Source organism: Camelus bactrianus, chromosome 17 (assembly GCF_048773025.1).
Source record: "Camelus bactrianus isolate YW-2024 breed Bactrian camel chromosome 17, ASM4877302v1, whole genome shotgun sequence".
Taxonomy (NCBI): Eukaryota; Metazoa; Chordata; class Mammalia; order Artiodactyla; family Camelidae; genus Camelus; species Camelus bactrianus.
The window spans coordinates 39,923,536-39,941,435 of NC_133555.1; the positions used below are offsets into that span (position 1 = coordinate 39,923,536).

The 17,900-nt window shown below is 51.2% G+C and overlaps 1 long non-coding RNA gene across 7 annotated transcripts in view; it reads right to left on the minus strand.

The window, feature by feature from the left end:
• Nucleotides 1–437: 437 nt before the first annotated feature.
• LOC123614301 (uncharacterized) overlaps nt 438–17,900 on the minus strand; it is a 140,177-nt gene continuing 122,714 nt past the window's right edge. For 4 of the 7 annotated variants that reach the window (XR_006721664.2, XR_012500066.1, XR_012500064.1 and 1 more), the window contains 2 exons: nt 8,554–8,732; nt 3,628–7,883 (listed from right to left, as the gene is read on the minus strand). This is a non-coding gene — a long non-coding RNA (uncharacterized LOC123614301). The other 3 variants (XR_012500069.1, XR_012500065.1, XR_012500068.1) reach the window with 3 other exon arrangements.

Here is a 17,900-nt window from a genome sequence, read left to right on the forward strand (position 1 = left end):
ATCCTTGGCCTCTCCTCACTAGATGCCGGGAGGAGCCCCCACCCCAACCTGGTGACAACCAAAAATATCTCTACATGTTGCTAAATGTCCCCTGAGGGGCAGCCTCACTCTCACCCATGTTGAGAACCACTGCTGGAAATGGAGGCCAAACCACTCGGCACCTCCCTGAGAGTAACATGGCTTATCCAGTCATTTGTCACTGGACATCTGGGTTGTTTCCATGTCTTGGCTATGGTAAGCAGTGCTGCTATGAATATTGGGGTGCATGTATCTTGCTGAATTGAGAGTTTTCTCCAGATATATGCCCAGGAGTGGTATATATACACAATGGAATACTACTCAGCTACAAAGAAGAATGAAATAATGCCATTTGCAGCAATGTAGATGGACCTAGAGATTATCATAGTAAGTGAACTCAGTCAGACAGAGAAAGACAAATACTGTATGATGTCACTTATATGTGGAGTCTAAACAAATAATACAAATGAACTTATTTATAAAACAAAAATAGACTCCCAGACATAGAAAACAAACTTATGATTACTGGGGGGAAAGAGGAGGTAGGGGTAAATTGGCAGTTTGTGATTTGCAGATAGTAACTCCTACATACATAGTAGATAAATAACAAGGCCCTACTGCATAGCACAGGGAATTACACTATCTTGCAGTAACCCATAATGAAAAAGAATATATAGACATGTGTGTATATAACTGAATCACCACACTGTACACCAGAGACTAACACTGTAAATCAACTGTACTTCAATAAAATAATAAAATAATTTTTAAAAAGAGTAACATGACTTAAACAGTAGAGAACTTCGCCACATTCCACAGCAGAGCAAAGTGTTCTGTAAGTGGTGTGGTTCTCAGATGATAGAGGGAAACTCAGGTGTTTGTACCCAGAGGCCCCCCACAAGCATGGTTTTGTGGGGAGAAGCAGCAGTTCGCGGGAGCTTCCTACTCTTCTGCGACTTTCGTGTGGCTTACCGAGGCAGCACGGACTTCAGGGCCATATGACTCTGAGCCTAGATCCTGCCCTGCAACTTAGTGGCCTAATCCTTCTGAACTCAGTTTTCTCTGTGCAAACTGGGGGATTCCAGGGTGCCCTGCTAGAGTAGCTACGAGGGTGAAATGAGACAACGTAGGAGGGGATGCTAATGACAAATCCTTCCTTCTGCATCTTCTCCCCAAACCCCCTCAGCCAGTTGTACAGACAGAGCTGGCCCTCTGCTCGCACCTCTTTGAGTTTCTCACATTTCAGTGCACCCCCTTCCCAACATCTGTGTGCTTTTACTTTTCAGCACAGTTCCAGTGACTCTTTAGAAGACCACCCTTGGTCTACCGGACGCATTTTGCCCTGTTGTGGGAGTGACAAGTGTCCGGGTGTCCCCACCCCGATGCCCCCTCATGGCCACCAGCCAACTGCTGACAAGTGTAGGAATATGAAGGTTCAGTTCCCTCAAGTTGGGTCCAGCTCTAATACGGTGTAGTTTACCCGTCAACACTCATCTCTGGATTCAGGTTAAGGCTAGAACATTGCCAGAAATCGCCCCTGGCTTGTGTATTTCCTGTTCCGTGATCTGTTTCCCCTGTTTTCTTACCCAGTATTTTCCTGGGAGCACTTCCTCCATCAGCTGTCTGCACACAAACCACCACCTCAAGGCCTGCTTCTGGGGGACTGTGTAGTCTCCAAAAATGGTCTCCATCGATTCCTTCTTTTCCCCACCCATGCATGTCATTCTCACATTAAGAGGAAGGTTCTCATTTCCCCTCTCTGCATCTAGGCTGGACCCAGTGACCTGCTTACCTAGTGGAGTGCAGCAGAATGACGTTCTGAGATGGCGGAGGCTGGTTGGGAAGACGATTACCAGCTTCCACCTGACTCTCTGGCTCTCTCCTGGAACCTAGCTTCCCTGCGGTGAACAGCCTGAGACACACGGAGGGGACGCTTGAGGCACATCCACAGCCCCAGCTGAGCTCCCAGCCTGCAGCCACCACTTATTGCCAGCCGTGTGAAGGAGACGTCTCAGACATCCAGCCCAGCTGAGCCTTCAGAAGACTCCCACTGCCATCTGACGGTCATCACATGATAGACACCAACCAAGAGGTACCCAGCGGAGCCCCGCTAACCCACAGACTGCTATCATAATAAACTGTCTTATGCCGTTACGTTTTAGGACACTTCATTTCACAGTAATGGAGGCCTCTAACAGGAACTGGAATGAAGACTCCAGTTATAAGGAGATTCTCCCAGAGGGCATGAGGTTGAGCAGAGATGTGCACACCTGCCCAGCCATACTAGGAAGAGCATTCTCAGGCAGCTCTGCATGGGTGGAAGGCAGGGGAAAAGTTGCCTTAGGGACATGGGTGGCTTGCAGGGAGGCTGGCCGCTGGGCTGCTGTGACCCACTGCACAGGAGGACTGGGGAGTGAGCTGCCGTGTTCCTCGTGCAATTTCTCTCTGATTCTCCCCACAAGATGTTTGCAGGCTACTCCTCCTCCAGCTCAGTTAACTAGCTGGTGTGTCTGATGAGCTGCTTGCCTTCTAGAAATGGGTTTGTGAAAATGACACTTTCCTGTCTGAGAGCTTTATGAGCTTTCTGCGAGATGCTGGCACTTCACGGCAATCTCAGGCCCAAACCCCAACAATGTGATGACAAACATCCCCCCCGAACAACAATTCAAAACAGTCTCGCAGGGTCAGTTCCCTAGCCCCTCCCAAAAGGGAGACTCCCAGACAATGCCTTGTCAGCCCAGAAGGGGAGAGCCCCAACCAGCGCCCCACTGGGGAGGAAGCCGAGTGAATGAGCACGGCTAGGAACGGACAATCCCAATCTGCGCTCACCGTAATAGGGAAGGACACCCTGGAGTTGTCATGCGTGAACCAGGCTACTCACCAGCCGGCCAATCCAAGCACTGATGCGCACACACGAACATGGTCCCACCACTAAAGATCAGGCGAGGTGAGCACAGAAATCCCACTTTTACCCCAAGGCAGAGGCTTCCAAAGTGGCCTGGCTCCCAAAAGAGAAGGAGCCCAGAATGGCTCGATTCCTGGAAGGGAAGGAGCCCAGGCGGAGCAGGTAGAGCTTTCCCATCCCGCGCAAGCCAGAGGGGTTCACTCAAAACAATACACGCAGGAACACGATGCACAAGCTACGTCGCGCAGACAGACGATGAGAGAAGGTACAGTCTAAAATTCCACTTCCAGTACCAGACGGAGGCCTCCAAACAGATGGGCCCCGCTCTCGAAAGAGAACGGACCCAGAGTAGCTTGTGATGAACCCAGAGCAGCTCACTTCCCAGCAGGAAAAAAGCCCAGATGGAGAGGAGAGAAGCCCCAGCCTGCTCAAGCTGGAGCAACTTACCCTCAAGCGACACTAAATGTGGACGCAGCACTGGACGCTTCTGAGCTTCAAACAGCCTCGTGTTGGGGTGGCCAGTGCCTGTCGGGCAGAATCCCTCCCAGTCCTTCCCCGGAGTGAAGTGAGATCCGGCAGTAGCTGGGACACAGGGAAGGGGCTGCCCCTGGCGGGGGTTGACCTGCCACGGGAGCAAACTCCTGGCCTGGCTTTGCCAAAATTGTCACCAAACGCAAGTTCATGTGCTCAAAACACCTGTGAGACCAAATAGAAATGTTGGAGCTTGGAGCAGAGAAAGGTTTATTGCTAGACTGAGCAAGGAGAACAAGGAGATTGTGCCCCCAAAACCTGGAACTTCCTGGAGGGTTTCAGCTGATTCCTCTGAGCCTTTTTAAAGGCTCAGCTAAGGGAGGGGCATCCCAAGGTCTGGGATCAGCTGTGCACAAGTCTCTGATTGGCTGCTGGTGCTCAATCCTTAGATGCCAGAAGGGCTACGTGCTCATGACCATCAAGTAGTTAATTTCTTCCCTTTGGTGGTGGTTTGTAGCATCTGAGAAACTCAGGAAATAAGCATGAGATACCATTATCTGTGAATTGTTTAGAAGCCTTCCAGCACTGACAAGCACTGCCTGGGTGTTTATATGCTTTGGCTTGTACTAAGAGGCATCAAAAAAAAGTCTGCCTACTCACCTACACCCTTTCTCTGCATATCTGTTAGGTTTCTCTGATAGTAAGCAGTAGAAGAAAACATCTGTTAATTTAATTTAAAAAGAATGCATTGGAAAGATGCTGAGTAGTTGATAGAATCACAGAAAAAGCTGACTAATCAGGCTATGGGAACCAGGGGAACCATGAAAATCTTAGCCATCGACCTGCGAGATGTCTTGTTTGGGGTCTTTCCAGCAGATGTCCCAACTCTGTGTCTCTCCACTCAAAATTCTAATTTCCAGAAGACTCTCAACAGTCTTAGTTCATGTTCCTATCTCTTAGCCAAATGGGGTACTGGGACATCTTGACCCATCAGGACCCCAAAGGAAAATCTGAGTTCTTAGCAGGGAATGAGGAAAAGATGCTGGGAAGGTGTAAACAGCACATGCCTACTACATTCTATGAGGATCCCCTCGGATACAACTAAAACTATAACATTGTTTCTCTTTTGGCTGGTGTAGGAGCACTGCATGGAGGGATGGTGTCTTACCTGCAGATGGAAACCTGTGTCTTTGAGATGTCAATGAGATACAACCAACTTTCAGGGGGAATCCTTGATTGACACTGTAGTGAAACCTAAGTTTCTTGGCTTTTCTTTAGAACATTGGAACTGATTCTCTAACCGGGTGCTAATTCATCTTAGTTTTTTGAGACTCAGATGGGAAAATTTTTATTTTGAGGCTTGCCATGGCTAACCCAGTGACAGGATGGTGCATTTCAAGGGGTGAGCCATTGGCTGGTGGCCCCGTGATTCCTGAGTGGGGCTAAATTAAATAGGACACTTCTTGGGATGAGAAAATGGACCCAAGTCTCTTCAAAGACAGTTTTGTGTATAATGCCAGATTTTCGCTTTGGCTCATGATTTACAACTAGAACTATGTGACTAACCTTGCTTCCTTTTTTGCTTCGACTGCCAGAATATCTTGAATTATAGCAACTGGTGCCCTTTTCTCCAAGACTGAATAGTTAAAACAACACAAAAACAGAAACAAAAATAAAATATACAAGGAAGATCAAATAAATTCAGAGTATGTCCCCTACTGGTTACTTAGCTATTGGTCGTCCCCAAACATATGCTAGGTCTGCCTATTTCATCATCTTGCACCTCTTAGAGGAGTCTGGGATGACATCACCAAGAAAGGGACATTTGAGGTGGGTCCCAAAGGGTTATGAGTAGCCCTTAACAGGCAGAGGAAAGGGGAAGGGTATTCCAGGCAGAGGAAATAACACATGCAAAGCCCAAAGGAATGAAAAATGGTGACATTCTGGGCAGATGGTCAATAGCCTCACATAGAGCAAAGGCAGGGCACAAAACTGAATGGGAAATCAGGAGAGGAAACAGGAAAGGGCCTTGAATAACTACATGAAGGGGCTTAAGACTTAATCCTATAGGTAATGGGGAACCCAGAGAATGTCTGAATTAGGCATTGATGACATTCATTCATTCATTTAAGAAAAGCTTACTACATCCTTTTAGGTCCTGGTGGTACAATTCTGGAAAGGACCCAGTCTGGGATGGGCGGGGTGGACTGGTAGGGAGGCAGGGAGGAAGTGACTCATCTCCTTCCCCTTGATAACTCTGCTTTTTGGACTCAGCTCCAGGTCCGCAGGTGCTAGGGGAAAAGAGAAAGGATTCCTCAGCTTCAGAAAGCCCCGCGGGCAATCTGGGGTGAGGGTGGGACTTTATGCCCCGGCAACTCTTTCTGCAAAATGAGGAGAAACCCTTCCTCTATAAAAACCCTTATGACTACAGTGTTGGGGCAAAGACTCCTGGACCCGGAGTGGCTTGATGTCTGCAAACCCAGGGGGCACCCACTGAGAAGAGGTGTGGTATGAAGGTAGTGTTTATCTGCTGAATTTACATTCCCACTCTATTTGGAGCGATAACCCCAGATGTGAATGATACAGGCCACTGATGGTTACTGTGCGTGCCACGCCCCGATCCCCTCTAGCTTATCACTGCACTGTACTGCCAAGACTCAGCCCCCACATCACTTCGCTGAAGGCATCTTCTGCAGCCAGTGTGCGAAAGCTCCAAGTGCCAGAGAACCAACGCCCTCCTTGCAGTAGCCCTCAACCAAGGACTGGCTGGCGGAGAGGCGCTCCAGCTCCCTCACCCTCTGGCTGCAATGACTCTGAGGTGTGTGTTCTACACGGGCTCCCAGAGTGGCCCAGGGGGATTAAGCCCCAGGTGCCCACAGTGGTAACTTGCTTGGTATCACGCCCATTATTGGCTACCTGCCCTCCTGTCTCACCTCTACTTCCCTCCAAGTGTTTCCTGGGATCCTCTCCCAGATAAGCTGCCTCCAGGGGAATCCTGGTCTGTCTCTGGATGGATCTACATTGAGAGGACGTGCCACACAGGTAGTTTAGAGGAAGAATCTTGTCATTTGCATTTACGCCCTGGCTCACTTCATCTCGGGAGGGAACGAGCTTCCAGGGCGCCTGGCACCCAGCATCTCTCCACTTCCACTTTCTGGTGTCACCTGCATCCCTTGATACTCGTCAAAGCCACCCGCCCCCCTCGGGCCCTGGAGCCCGAGGAAGGGAGACATATCACATCAGAGGATGAGCTCAGGAAGGGTCTGCTTAAAATAGGCAAGACTGACGGCAAAGGAATCCGTGGCTCATCCTTTTCAGACATTTCCTTGTAAATAGCAATGAGTACCTTCCCCCCTCTTTTTTTTGGCAGTCTAATCACTCCGAACTCCCCTCTGGTGGGTACTTTTTTAAGAGCATAATAGAAGGTGTGATATCTTGTGAAAGGCGCCAGGATCATTTGGAGAGCGGCAGCTCTGGGACTGCAAGAGGAGGTGGCAGTTTCCCGGGAATATTAAAGATTAACACCAAATACTTTGTTGCTATTTAACTCTCTGACGATTCATGTTGCTGGAGAGGAAACAGAACATTTCTTTCCCTCCCTTCTGTTTACGCCTTCCCTTCTCTGTTCTGGGGATTCAGAAGCTGCGGATGTCAGATGCCAACTCCTTAAGGGCTGAAATGGTTTTATATAATAACAGAGAGGGGGAGCCTACAAAATGAAGAAAGAATCTAATTCAGCGCTTGGACTGAAAGGGGGAACTGGAAGCGAGGAGGGGGAAGTGTTCTTAAAAATAGCTCACTCAGAGAGAAGAATGGGGCTTGTCTCCCAGCGGCAGGCAGGCGCAACCCTTGGGTGAATTACGGAGCCTTCTGTGGGCCTGTGCGTTTGCTTTTGAAATGTTGATCATGGCAAAAAAGAGGCAGGTGGAGGGAAGGCTGGTGCCTGACGCTGGGAGCAGCCTTTGGCAATGGATGAGCTGTCAGGCCCAGGTCCACCGCCTACACAGGCAGCGTGCCACCTGGATGCTCACACCCTGTATCCTCCTGCTGGTTATCTGTGCAGCTCCTGGCCCTGAAACTCCAAGCCTTCCCAGAGGGGTACACAGGTCTCTACAGGAGGCTGGGGAAGGGGCCCCAGGAGATTGGGAGGAGGTGGAGAGAAGGGAGAGACAGGGCCGAGACAGGAGATGATGATGAGCACCTCAGAGACTCGGTGGCAGAGAGAGAGAGAGAGAGGACGCAAGTGGGGACAGACGCCCACAGGGAAGGGCAGAGAGAAGCCAGACAGACACAGAGACAGAGGGGAAGAGGAGGACCAGTGATGGGGTTGTTGCTGGGTAACAAGAAAGAAAGGGATGAAGCTGCCCCCCTCCCCTCGCCCCAGGCTGCAAAGACGCTTCCTTCCTCTGCCCCAGCCCCTCGCTGCGTTTGCAAGAGGAGCCGTGATGGATTTAGTTTTGTGGTCATCTTTACTTCCAACGGACAACTCCTAGGAAGAGAATGCAAATCCTACAATTACTGCAGGGTTTCACTCCAGCCCCCCAGCTCTGCCAGTGGTCAACCAATGCCTTAGCTTCCGTGCCTGGTGCATTGAGGGGTCTCTGGGTCGGCCCTCTTCCCTCTCTGGAAAGTTTCTCTTTGACTGATGACAGGTTCAAGTCCCTCATCTCTAGCCCCCTCAGGTCCCCCCAGGCTGGAGAGTGCTTCCCTCTTCCCTGGCCCGAGATACCTGAGAAGGTAGGGGAGCAGACAGACCCGGTGACCAGCATCTTCCAAATCGTAACCCATAAGGGGGAGAGCAGGGAAGAGACCAAGAGCTCTGACCTGCGTGCCCGGTGTCTGGCACGGCCACACCGTGCGGTCACCCTGCCTGTGTCCCCTCCTCGCTCACCATTCCCATACCTGGTACCAGTTCTGACCGCATGCATGCGTGTCTCTCTCTGCCTCAGGACTCTGACCACAGCGTGTTTAGCTTTGGGAGCAGACCTAAACCCATGACTGTGATAATCACTCTGCCTTCCTCACCCCTGGATGACACCACTCTGAGGCACGTCGACAGTGTCCCAGAGAGCTCCAGGTGCCCAGAGAAGTGCCCTGGCCATCGACACCCCCAGGGTCGTGTGTCTTTTCTTTCCTGTCCCACATCCCCTACTACTCACCTGCAGCTTTCCAATCGGGGCGGCCTCTCAGGTGAGACACGTGTCCTCCAGCTCTAACCCTCGAGGTGGGGGGTGTGCAGGGCTGTATCACCACCGGCTAAAGCATCACAGGTCGGTCACCTCTGGGCTGCTCTGAGACCACTCAGGGAACTTGCTGGAGACAAAGTGCGTCCCTACGGCTGTGGGCAGGAGAGGCCTTCATTAGTAAACAACAGAGAAACAAGAAAATAGTGGGAAAAGAATAAGCACCATAATTTCCGTACTTTGACAGACATACTTTGAGAAGTAACAACCCAAATGAAATCAAATGCCCCTGAAGCAAACCCTGAACCTGGAGTGAGTGGACCCGGCCTGCCTCAGCCCCTCTCAAACACTGGTTGCCAATGGTCATCTGCGAGGCGGGCGCAGGCAGTAGAAATGTGCAGTGGCTGCTGCCGCCTCCGTCTTTCATGACCCGGGGGGAGAAAAATCCTCCTAAGAGAGGGGCTGGGTGTGTGGGCAGAGTCTGGTCGCTGGAGCAGACAGGCTGGAGTTGAGTCCCTGCTCCACCATGTCCTGGCTGTGTTACTCTGAGCCAAAGGTTTAACCTCTCTGAGCCTCAGTTTCCCCACCTGTCAGATGGGGGCCATAACACCTCTGGAAATTGTCGACGTTTGGAAGCGACTTAATGCACGTCTCGCAGCTGGCAGCAAGTAGAGCTCCCGCTGCCATCTCTTCATCCTCCTCAGAGGGAGACACTCCCTCCGCCTGCCAGAGGGCAGGCTGAGGGTGAAAGGAAGTGTGTCCGGCCACTCTGTCAGGCATCGAGACGGCTGGACAGCACGGCTCCCCACAGGCAGCCAGTCTGCTTCCGTGGGCGTGGGAAAGAGACGCAAAGGCTGGCGGGCATCAGACATGAGTTAGACATGCCATTCCACGCCGCCGACACATTTCAGAAGTGCACATCACAAGGCTCTTGTGGAAGCCCTGGCGGCCGGCCAGGGTCGAACCGCAAAAGGAAGCTGTCTCCCCGCTGGAGCAGCCGGGTGGCCGGGTGTGGCCAGGGCACCACGTCACTGCAGAGCATGGGGCCTCTGCTGGGATTTCCTGCCCTCCCAGCTTCTCTTTCTCCCGTGGGCCCAGCTGCAAACATCTCAGGTGACAACGCCCTGGCCAGCGAGGAAAGTCAGCGTTCACCTGACCCCTCCCTGTGTCCCCAGGAAGGCCGAGGCAGCGATGTTTACATGGGGCCTCTGGATGTGGCCCCGCAGCCTTCCTGACACCCACCTCGGCTCTTCCTCCCCTCTGAGGACCAAGGAGGGGTTTCTTTCATCCACAGGTGGTAGGAGTCGCCTTCTGGCTGCGGCGTCAAGGTCCAAAAGAAAAGGCAGCCACAGGTTGAGAGGTAGCAGGAGGTGTGTGCCGCGGTTGGCCTAAGTCAGGCCTCATTCCCGGCAGACAATCTGCAAATATTTATTGAGGGTCTGTTCTGTACCAGCTCTGTGCCCAGGCCTGCAGGGCAGACAGAGATGCCCTGTGTGAGACAAGGACCTTATGTTCCCACTGGGAAGACCACACTGACACATGGAAACCAGGGGTCCTGTTGACCCCTGAGTTATGCTTTTAATACTCTGAGGTGTGGGAAGGGGCAGACCAAATACAGAGACACTGATCCTACTCTCAGTGATCTGGCACCTTCTCTGAACCCCGAGGAGGCTGAAGACTCCCCTCCACGTAGTACTAAATGCACTAAGTTCTCAGATGGGCCACTTGTGGTCTCTGGCCTCCCTCCTTACTCTCATTGGTTTCTTTACTCCCCATCTTCAGCCCCATGTAAGTTTCATCCCTTCAAACTAAGCATGAAAACATCCATAAGATGTTTGCATTTGTCAATTAGCCCTTGTAAATACTTTGCAAGGGAGGTCCCGCTATTTCCATCTGGCCGAGGAGGCAGCTGAGGCTGGAAGAGGTCGTTGAAGTGCCCCACAACATACAGAGAACTGAGCTTCTGTCCTCTGTGATCTCTGACTCTTTGGGTCCCTGCAGAAGGACTGGGACTGGTTTAGTGTGGAAGAGACGCTGGCAGACCCAGCTCTGTTCTTGGTCTCTCAGAAATGTCGGTCCGTGGAAGCAGGCTCCTGTAAATGTCACAGAAGTAGACTCCAAATCCTAAGAAATGAGAAGTTTCCTCTCAGACTTAGTTCCTATATACTTACCCGCCTGTCCTAGGCACCCATTTGCATAAACAGTTATACACTTCCCTATGTATAGAAACCCAGTGCTTCAACTTATGGGTCAGTACGATGTGGGTTTTTTTGTTTTTTGTTTTCGTTTTGCTTTGAGTCACTGAGACTTCATTGGCCAGTCTGTGTGACAGACCTTTGCTGACTGCCTCTGACTGGTGTAGCCCTTTGAGGCCTGCCCTCACCTTGACTCAGCCCACCCACCATTCCTCCTCTGCAGGGAACAGCTTCTCTTACTGGGAATTGAGGGGGCCCATAAACAGGTATCTCCCCTGACCTGACCTCTGAACCACGGAGGTAGATCGAGGCACCTCTGAGTTAATGGAATAGCAGCTTCGTCACTAGCCAAACTGACGGTGGAGAGCTTGGCTTAGATGCATGGTCACATCCCCCAGTAGGACAGACTGACTTCCCAACACAGGCTTTGCCGGACCATTCCCACTGTCCCCACGTCTGGGCTGAGCCTGCTCGGGGAAGTGGGAGAGAATGCAGGTTTCCTGCTGGTAGCCGGGGCCCTGAGAGGAAAGGACTTCTCAGTAGCTACTTTCAACCTCACTGATCGGACCTGGGAACAGTGCAGAGTGAGGAGAAGTCAGGGTTATGAAGTGGGAAAAATGCCTGCCCAGCAGTGCAAACCACACCAGAGCCACACAAACGGCAGGGTCCCCCTCTGTCATGACACCCTTTGTCCACGTCACTCAACCCTGGCTGACACAGCATGAGTTCCAGGGTTGAAGGCCAACTTGTAGCTGCCTGAGGTAGCTCCTTGGACAGGGAAAAGAGGGTGGAGAGGGGACCTTGGCAGTCTGTTACAACGTTTTCCTGCACCGAGAGGCTTAGTATCATGGTGATTAAGGGCATGGCTTCTTGGGAGTCAGTCCTGGCTCTGTTCCTAATTTCTTTATCTATACTACAGAGATAATACTTAAACTTACTGTTTTTTTTTTTTTTTTTTTGGTATGGATTAAATGAAATAATTTACAACACAGGGCTTACATAGTATCTGACACATAGTAATTGCTTAATGAACACTTACTCTTTTAAAAAAAGTATCTACTTGAATAAAACAGGGTATAACACCAACAGCATTGTGCTTTTGTAGAACACCTTTGGTTCCATTTTCTTCTTTATTCAATGACAACTTGGCTCACATCTAGTTGTCCCTCATCTGGGGACCCTGAGCATGGTGCTGGGGTCACACAGTAGCTGTTGGGTGAGTTAATTCCACCAGCGAGTTCCCTGCTGACTCAGAGCTGAGCTCCCTGGAGTCAGGGAAGGAGTAGGTATGTTAGGGAAACAGAAGGCGGTGACGGTGAGATGGAAGCTTAGTCATGGGGATGGGGAGAACCGGGGCCTTGAGGGCAGGGAAAGGGGGTCCTAGGAGATCAGAAGTGGACATGGGAAAGGAGATGGAGGCAGCCTAAGAGAAGCTCCTCCCGTGCTTCCATTTTTTTCCATGCAGAGGGATCTAGGGGTTTGTGGACAGACTCCCTGGTCATGAGGACAGTCCCTTTCCCTCCCTCCCTCAAGCTCTCCCTTCCTCCTTCGTCCTCTCTCTCTCTCTCTGCCTCTCAAACTCCCAAACCTCCTGATTACATTAGGCTTCAGCCTTGGATCTGGCCCCTGCATTTTTCAGGCAACGAGAGCAAATCCTGACTGTGTTGTGATGTTCTTTTTGACAAAACCGCCTTTTAGGTAAATACTTTTTGGGCCAATCTCACTGAATTAACTATCTGGGTCATTTGAATTTCTTCTCCAGGAAATAATTATGGCCTTTGGGAAATATAAAGTGTGCTGCAGTCCTGTGAACGCAGAGAAAGTGCCAGCCTCCCTCTCCCTCTGCCACCTCCTTCCACTTCTGTGTGACCCAGGGAACCAAATTAGCCACGAGTCCCATCTCTGGGGTCCAGTGTGGCTTTGGATCTCTCTGGGGGAAGTCCCTGGGGCACTGGAGGCGGCTCTGCACGTGAAGGAGATCATGTTCATGTTCTTTTCCATGTGTGAGAGCTGTGACTTCCTTCCAGGCAGCTCGATTTGTTTTTTGAAAAATAACATTCTGCAGATTCCGTCTCCAATTCGGGAAGGTGAAATAGAGCAGGAGGGAGGGCCGTTATCATGCCATACACTGCGGGGAGGACTAACGCTTGCTTCACGGCACCACGGCACCAAGAGAGCTCTCCGACTTGAGTTGGGAAGTGGGTTGCTGGTAGGGACAGCAGTGTAGCTTTGATGGTAGCGACAAGGAACGTTGTGGTGGAAGAAACTGCCAGCCCCTTCTCTGGCTGGGGGATGCAGAAGCCAGCTTCAACAGGAGAGTGGGTCCTCTTCGCCATGAAAATGTAAGATGAAGAGGCAGTGTCGTCCTAGGGGAAGAGTGTCTGAACAAGGCTGGCTCTTCTTGACACCCCTTGGGGAGAGAGCTGGCAGGAGGGAAGATGGTGGGGATGTTTGCAAAGGCCCTTCTGCTCATTTGCTAGGACGGCCAGAGCAAAGTACTGCAGACTGGGTGGCTTCAACACAGAAATGTATTTTCTTACAGTTCTGGAGGCCAAAAGTCCGAGGAAAAGGCGTCAACAGGGCTGCTTTCTTCTGAGGCCGCTCTGTCTGCCATCAGCCGTCTTTCCTCTGTGCATGTCTGTGGTCTCATCTCCTCTTCTTATAAGGACACCACCGGTCATACTAAGGTAGGGCCCGTCAGATGGCCCCATTTTACCATCACCACCTCTTTAAAGGCCCTATCTCTCAAAAAGGCCATGTGATGGGGAGCCACAGACCGTGCAGGGGCTTGTGTAAGCGAGGCCTCTGTGCTCAGCTGTACCAGCTGCAGACGGCATGTTTGCAGCCTCCGGTCACAGGGCTGTGTACGTGGAGCTGGGCTGCAGCCTGCGTGGTGGGCTCTGTGGCTCTGACCCCAGTGGAGAAGCATCCATTCAACCCCACAGGACCAGTTTTCAACAGTGACACCGTGTGGCAGCCACAGAAGCAGTAGCAGGAGCAAGACAGCAGACCCCTGCTCTCCCTCCACCAGGCGTTTAAAGGCAGGACGGACCTCTTTAAGACTGGAAGGTCCAGGGGTATTGGGAGATGGAGAAAGAGAAGGTCCAGAGGAGGATTTTTCTTCCAGATAAGGGGGGAAGGTGGGAGTTGAGTGATTAGAGATTGGAATGGATATGCTGGTTGGTACCCCAAGTTGATTGAGTGGGACACACCAGTCATATTAAGATCTCTTTGGGAAGAGGGGACACCTTTTTTGGGCGAGGTTTTGAAAATCTGCACTTTGGGATTTTGCTTCAAATTTTGACTTGTCATCCATCCAAATGCACAGGTTTTATCAGTCTGTACTCATCAGCGGGGCAGAGGTTCCTGTGCAGGGTCTTTGGTGGACACTGAGAGAGAGGCACTGGCCTCCAGTGACTTATTAATGGAAGAGGAGAGGCCTGAGTTGTCTCGTCAACTCTGTCCCAGATCCAGGTTGGCTGCCGTCAGTGAGGAAATGCTCTGTCTTGAGGAGGGTTTCTCAGAAGCAGACCCAGAGACAGGGATCTGTGGGAAAACTGATTTATTAGGGAGGTGCTCCCAGAGGAAACAAGGGAGGGATGGGGGAGCGGCTGGCCGGGAACCGAGTGGGGCTGTGAGTCCAGGCAGAGTCCCAGCCTCCACCAGATCCCACGGGGGTGCTCTGGAAGGTCACACCTCAGAGTTCGTGGGCTTTCCTCACCCTCAAATGGCCAGTCCTTGGCTAAGGGACTCCTGGGAGTTCAGAAACTTCCAGGCACTTCAAGATTTTTGCTCTTGTGAGCAGAGGAGAGGCAGATGTGGCTGTTGGAACCAAGAAACCCACTGCTGGGCGAGGGGTGCACAGAAAGGGTCCAAGGAATGCCCTGGGGGCTGGCAGAGCTCTGTCCATGGTCCCACTTTGCGACTAAACAGCTCCCACACCTCGTGCTGACTCTTCCCGCAGAGCTGTTTTAAGAGCTGATTCAGCGGAGGCATATGAAACTTGGGCCAGAACTACTGAGGCTGAGGGTGGCTCCCTAAGTCACCAGCTTTGGGACCTTGAGCAAATGACTCTGACCTTCACTTTCCTCATTGGCAAGACGGGAATGGTAATTCCTCCTTCCCAGGGCGACTGCGAAGATAGAAGAGGCAGTGCGCCCGGCCCCCTGCTTGGCCCTGTGACTTCCCCTCCCTCCTCCTGGGGAAGACCGGGTTATCCGTGAGCGCCAGGCCTGCTGCGGAGTCCCCGCGACCCGCTCGTTTTGTTCACGTACCACTCTGCGGAAGGCAACAAGTTAGACGGCAAGTTGCGCTGCCAGAGCCAGGGAGTGGGCGTACTAATTCCTGGCTGTCAACTGTGACAGGTTTAAAGCCCAGTATGTCAGGCAGTGCTGGGGCGCCCACTCCACAGCCCGCGGAACCGCGAAGACAGACGCACCTTGGGGCTTCCTGGCAGCATCAAGCATTTCACGGTGCTCCGTGTTTCCGTCATCTCTCCCACTCAAGGGGCCAGGAGCAAGATCCCGGGAGCACCCGAAGGGCTGACGTCCTCCTGCCGCCCCTCCTGGCAGCTCAGGGCGAGCCGCCGGCCCCAGGCTGACGGGTGCTGGGGGAAGTCTCTCTTTCTTTCTCGCAGGGGCACAGACAAGCCCCTCCCCACTCCTACAGCTCTGCACCAGTTGGCTGAGGAGTGAAAGTGCCACCTTGGTAGCTTGGTTGGTGCCCGTCTCAGGTCACCGAGGCATTTGGTGGCTTGGGAGGTGGCATTGATGAAGCCCGTCTCTCCTTCTATGCTGACCTCAAGCAAATGTCCATGTTAGGCGGTATTGGTCCCATCCTGCAGGTCAGAAGACTGAAGCATGAGCAAGTTCTCACAGTCCTCGAGAGCCCAGCATGACATCTTTCTGGCTTCCTTTCTGCCAGGCGAGACTCCTCCGCTCCCGTCCCCTTGCACTGCTGCCCTCAGGCCTGTCTCTGAGGGTCCTTCCTACATCACATGAGGCTTTTTAAAGCGACTCAGGAGTCCCACATGTGCCTGATGCTTACGCCCTCCTGACGCTACCTTTTTCTGTCCTCTGCCTGCTCCCCAGTAGGGAAAACAAATGATTATAGAGTAGGTGGTGCGTGCCTTTTATTCCTTGGGCATGATCCTGGAGTCTCACCCTTTACCCTGAGCAGCATACTAAAGCCTTTCTTTACCACAAATTACTTATCATGAACAGGAGAACGTTTTTTTTCACCAGCACTTCTCATTCTGTTTAAAAGCGTGGCCACACCTCGGGGCTGCGGGGAGGTGGCTGTGTTCAGCAGAGCCCCTGGCGCCCAGCAAACCCGCAGCTGCTGCTCATGACTGTTGCTACTGTCAGCCTCTCTGGAGGGGAGGAGTGCTCCTTCGCGTCTTCCCTGAGTAGGAGGATGTACCTCGTTCTAAATCTGAATTGATCTGTGGAAAGGTAACGTGAAACAAAGGTTCTCCGTGACAGCTGAGTCCAAAGAGGACTAGTTTAGGAAATGCCCAAGAGAAATGTTCTGTGATTACAGGCCATTTCTGCCATCCACACTGTCTGACGCAGTAGCCACTGGCCACATGTGGCTATTGAGCCCTTGAAGGGTGGTGAGAGCGGACGAGAACTTGCATATTTCGTCTTCTTTCAAGTTTAGATGGCCACACATGGCCAGTGGCTGCTGATCTGAAGAGCAAAGGGTTAGCCCTTCTTGTCTTGTGACCTATGAAGGCGCTGAAAATGTTAACCATAGCACATATGAACCGTGCACGAGAATGCTTTACAATGAGTTATTCCTAGAATATACATCCCAATGGAGCAAAGAAACACAGCAGGGGGGCCACGAAGGATTTGCCGAGCATTCCTTGGAGCTGAGGTGCCTAAGACACAAACACTCATGAGTGATCTTGACTTCCAGGCTGATGAAGGATTCCTGCAGGGAGGACAACGATGGTCACATCTGGTCAAGTAACGCGGGTGATCTTGCCAGCCTCAAATTGAAATGGGAAGCCAAGGTGTTCGGGCCCCTTTGAATCCAAAATGGGCAAGTTTCCATTGATGTTTCTTGTAAACACATTCCAAGCCGTACTTTCAAAAAGATAACAGTGTACAATATTCTTCTCTTTTAACTCAGAAACATTTCTAGGAATTTATCCTGAAAGAAATGACTCTCAAATAAATAATATTTTATGCACAAAGATGTAAATTACAGTGGTTCTTGCGTCAGTAGGCCCTTAGAAACAAGTCACGTGTTTATTATGAGAAAAGCCAAAGGTGGCAATTGGAAGCAATTCAAATGGTTAAGAAGAAAATGGCTAAGAAATTACAGGATGTCAATGTGATGGAATATTCTGTAGCCATTAAAATTATATTTACATTATAGTGCTAAGGTTTAAAAAAGCAGACTTGAATGCACAGAAAGTTCTCAAGTGTTTAAAGATGCATAGAAAAAAGACTGACAGGAGACGCATGAAAAGTGTTCCACTGGCCTTCTGCCTCTGGGAAGATGGAGTGGATGTACTTTTACTTAATCTACTTCTATGTACCAGTGAAACTCTGGATGTTACACGTGCAACAAACACGAGGACTCTGAAAGGTGGAGAGAAGCAGCTAGGGACCTTGGCACAGAAGGAACGACACCTTGATGCGTTTTCTGGGTTTTCTTTTTGCCTTACATACACCAAACTCAGAGCTGAAGAAGCTGGCAGCCCAGAAACCCCAACAAATACAGCTGTTACAAGCCCCAACAAAAGTCTGCTCTCTCTAGCCAAAGAAAGGGCCAGGAAAGAGGCAGGCTAGCAAGACAGAAAACAGTTAGATAATAACTGCTTTATTTTAATCAAACACCACAGAAAAAAGTGTGGTCCACCTCACGCATGCCAGTAAAGGCCAAGTGGGAGCCTGGACTTCTATCATCTTGAAGCTGTTACAAGGCATCCCAATTCCATAATTAAAAAAAAAAAATTTCTCCCGTTCTGTGGGTTGTCTTTTCATTTTATTTAAATGGAGGTCCTGGGGATTGAACCCAGGACCTTGTGCATGCTAAGCATGTGCTCTACCACTGAGCTATCCCCACTCACACGGCGTCCCAACACCCTCACAGGGGTGGTATCAGAGGAGGCCA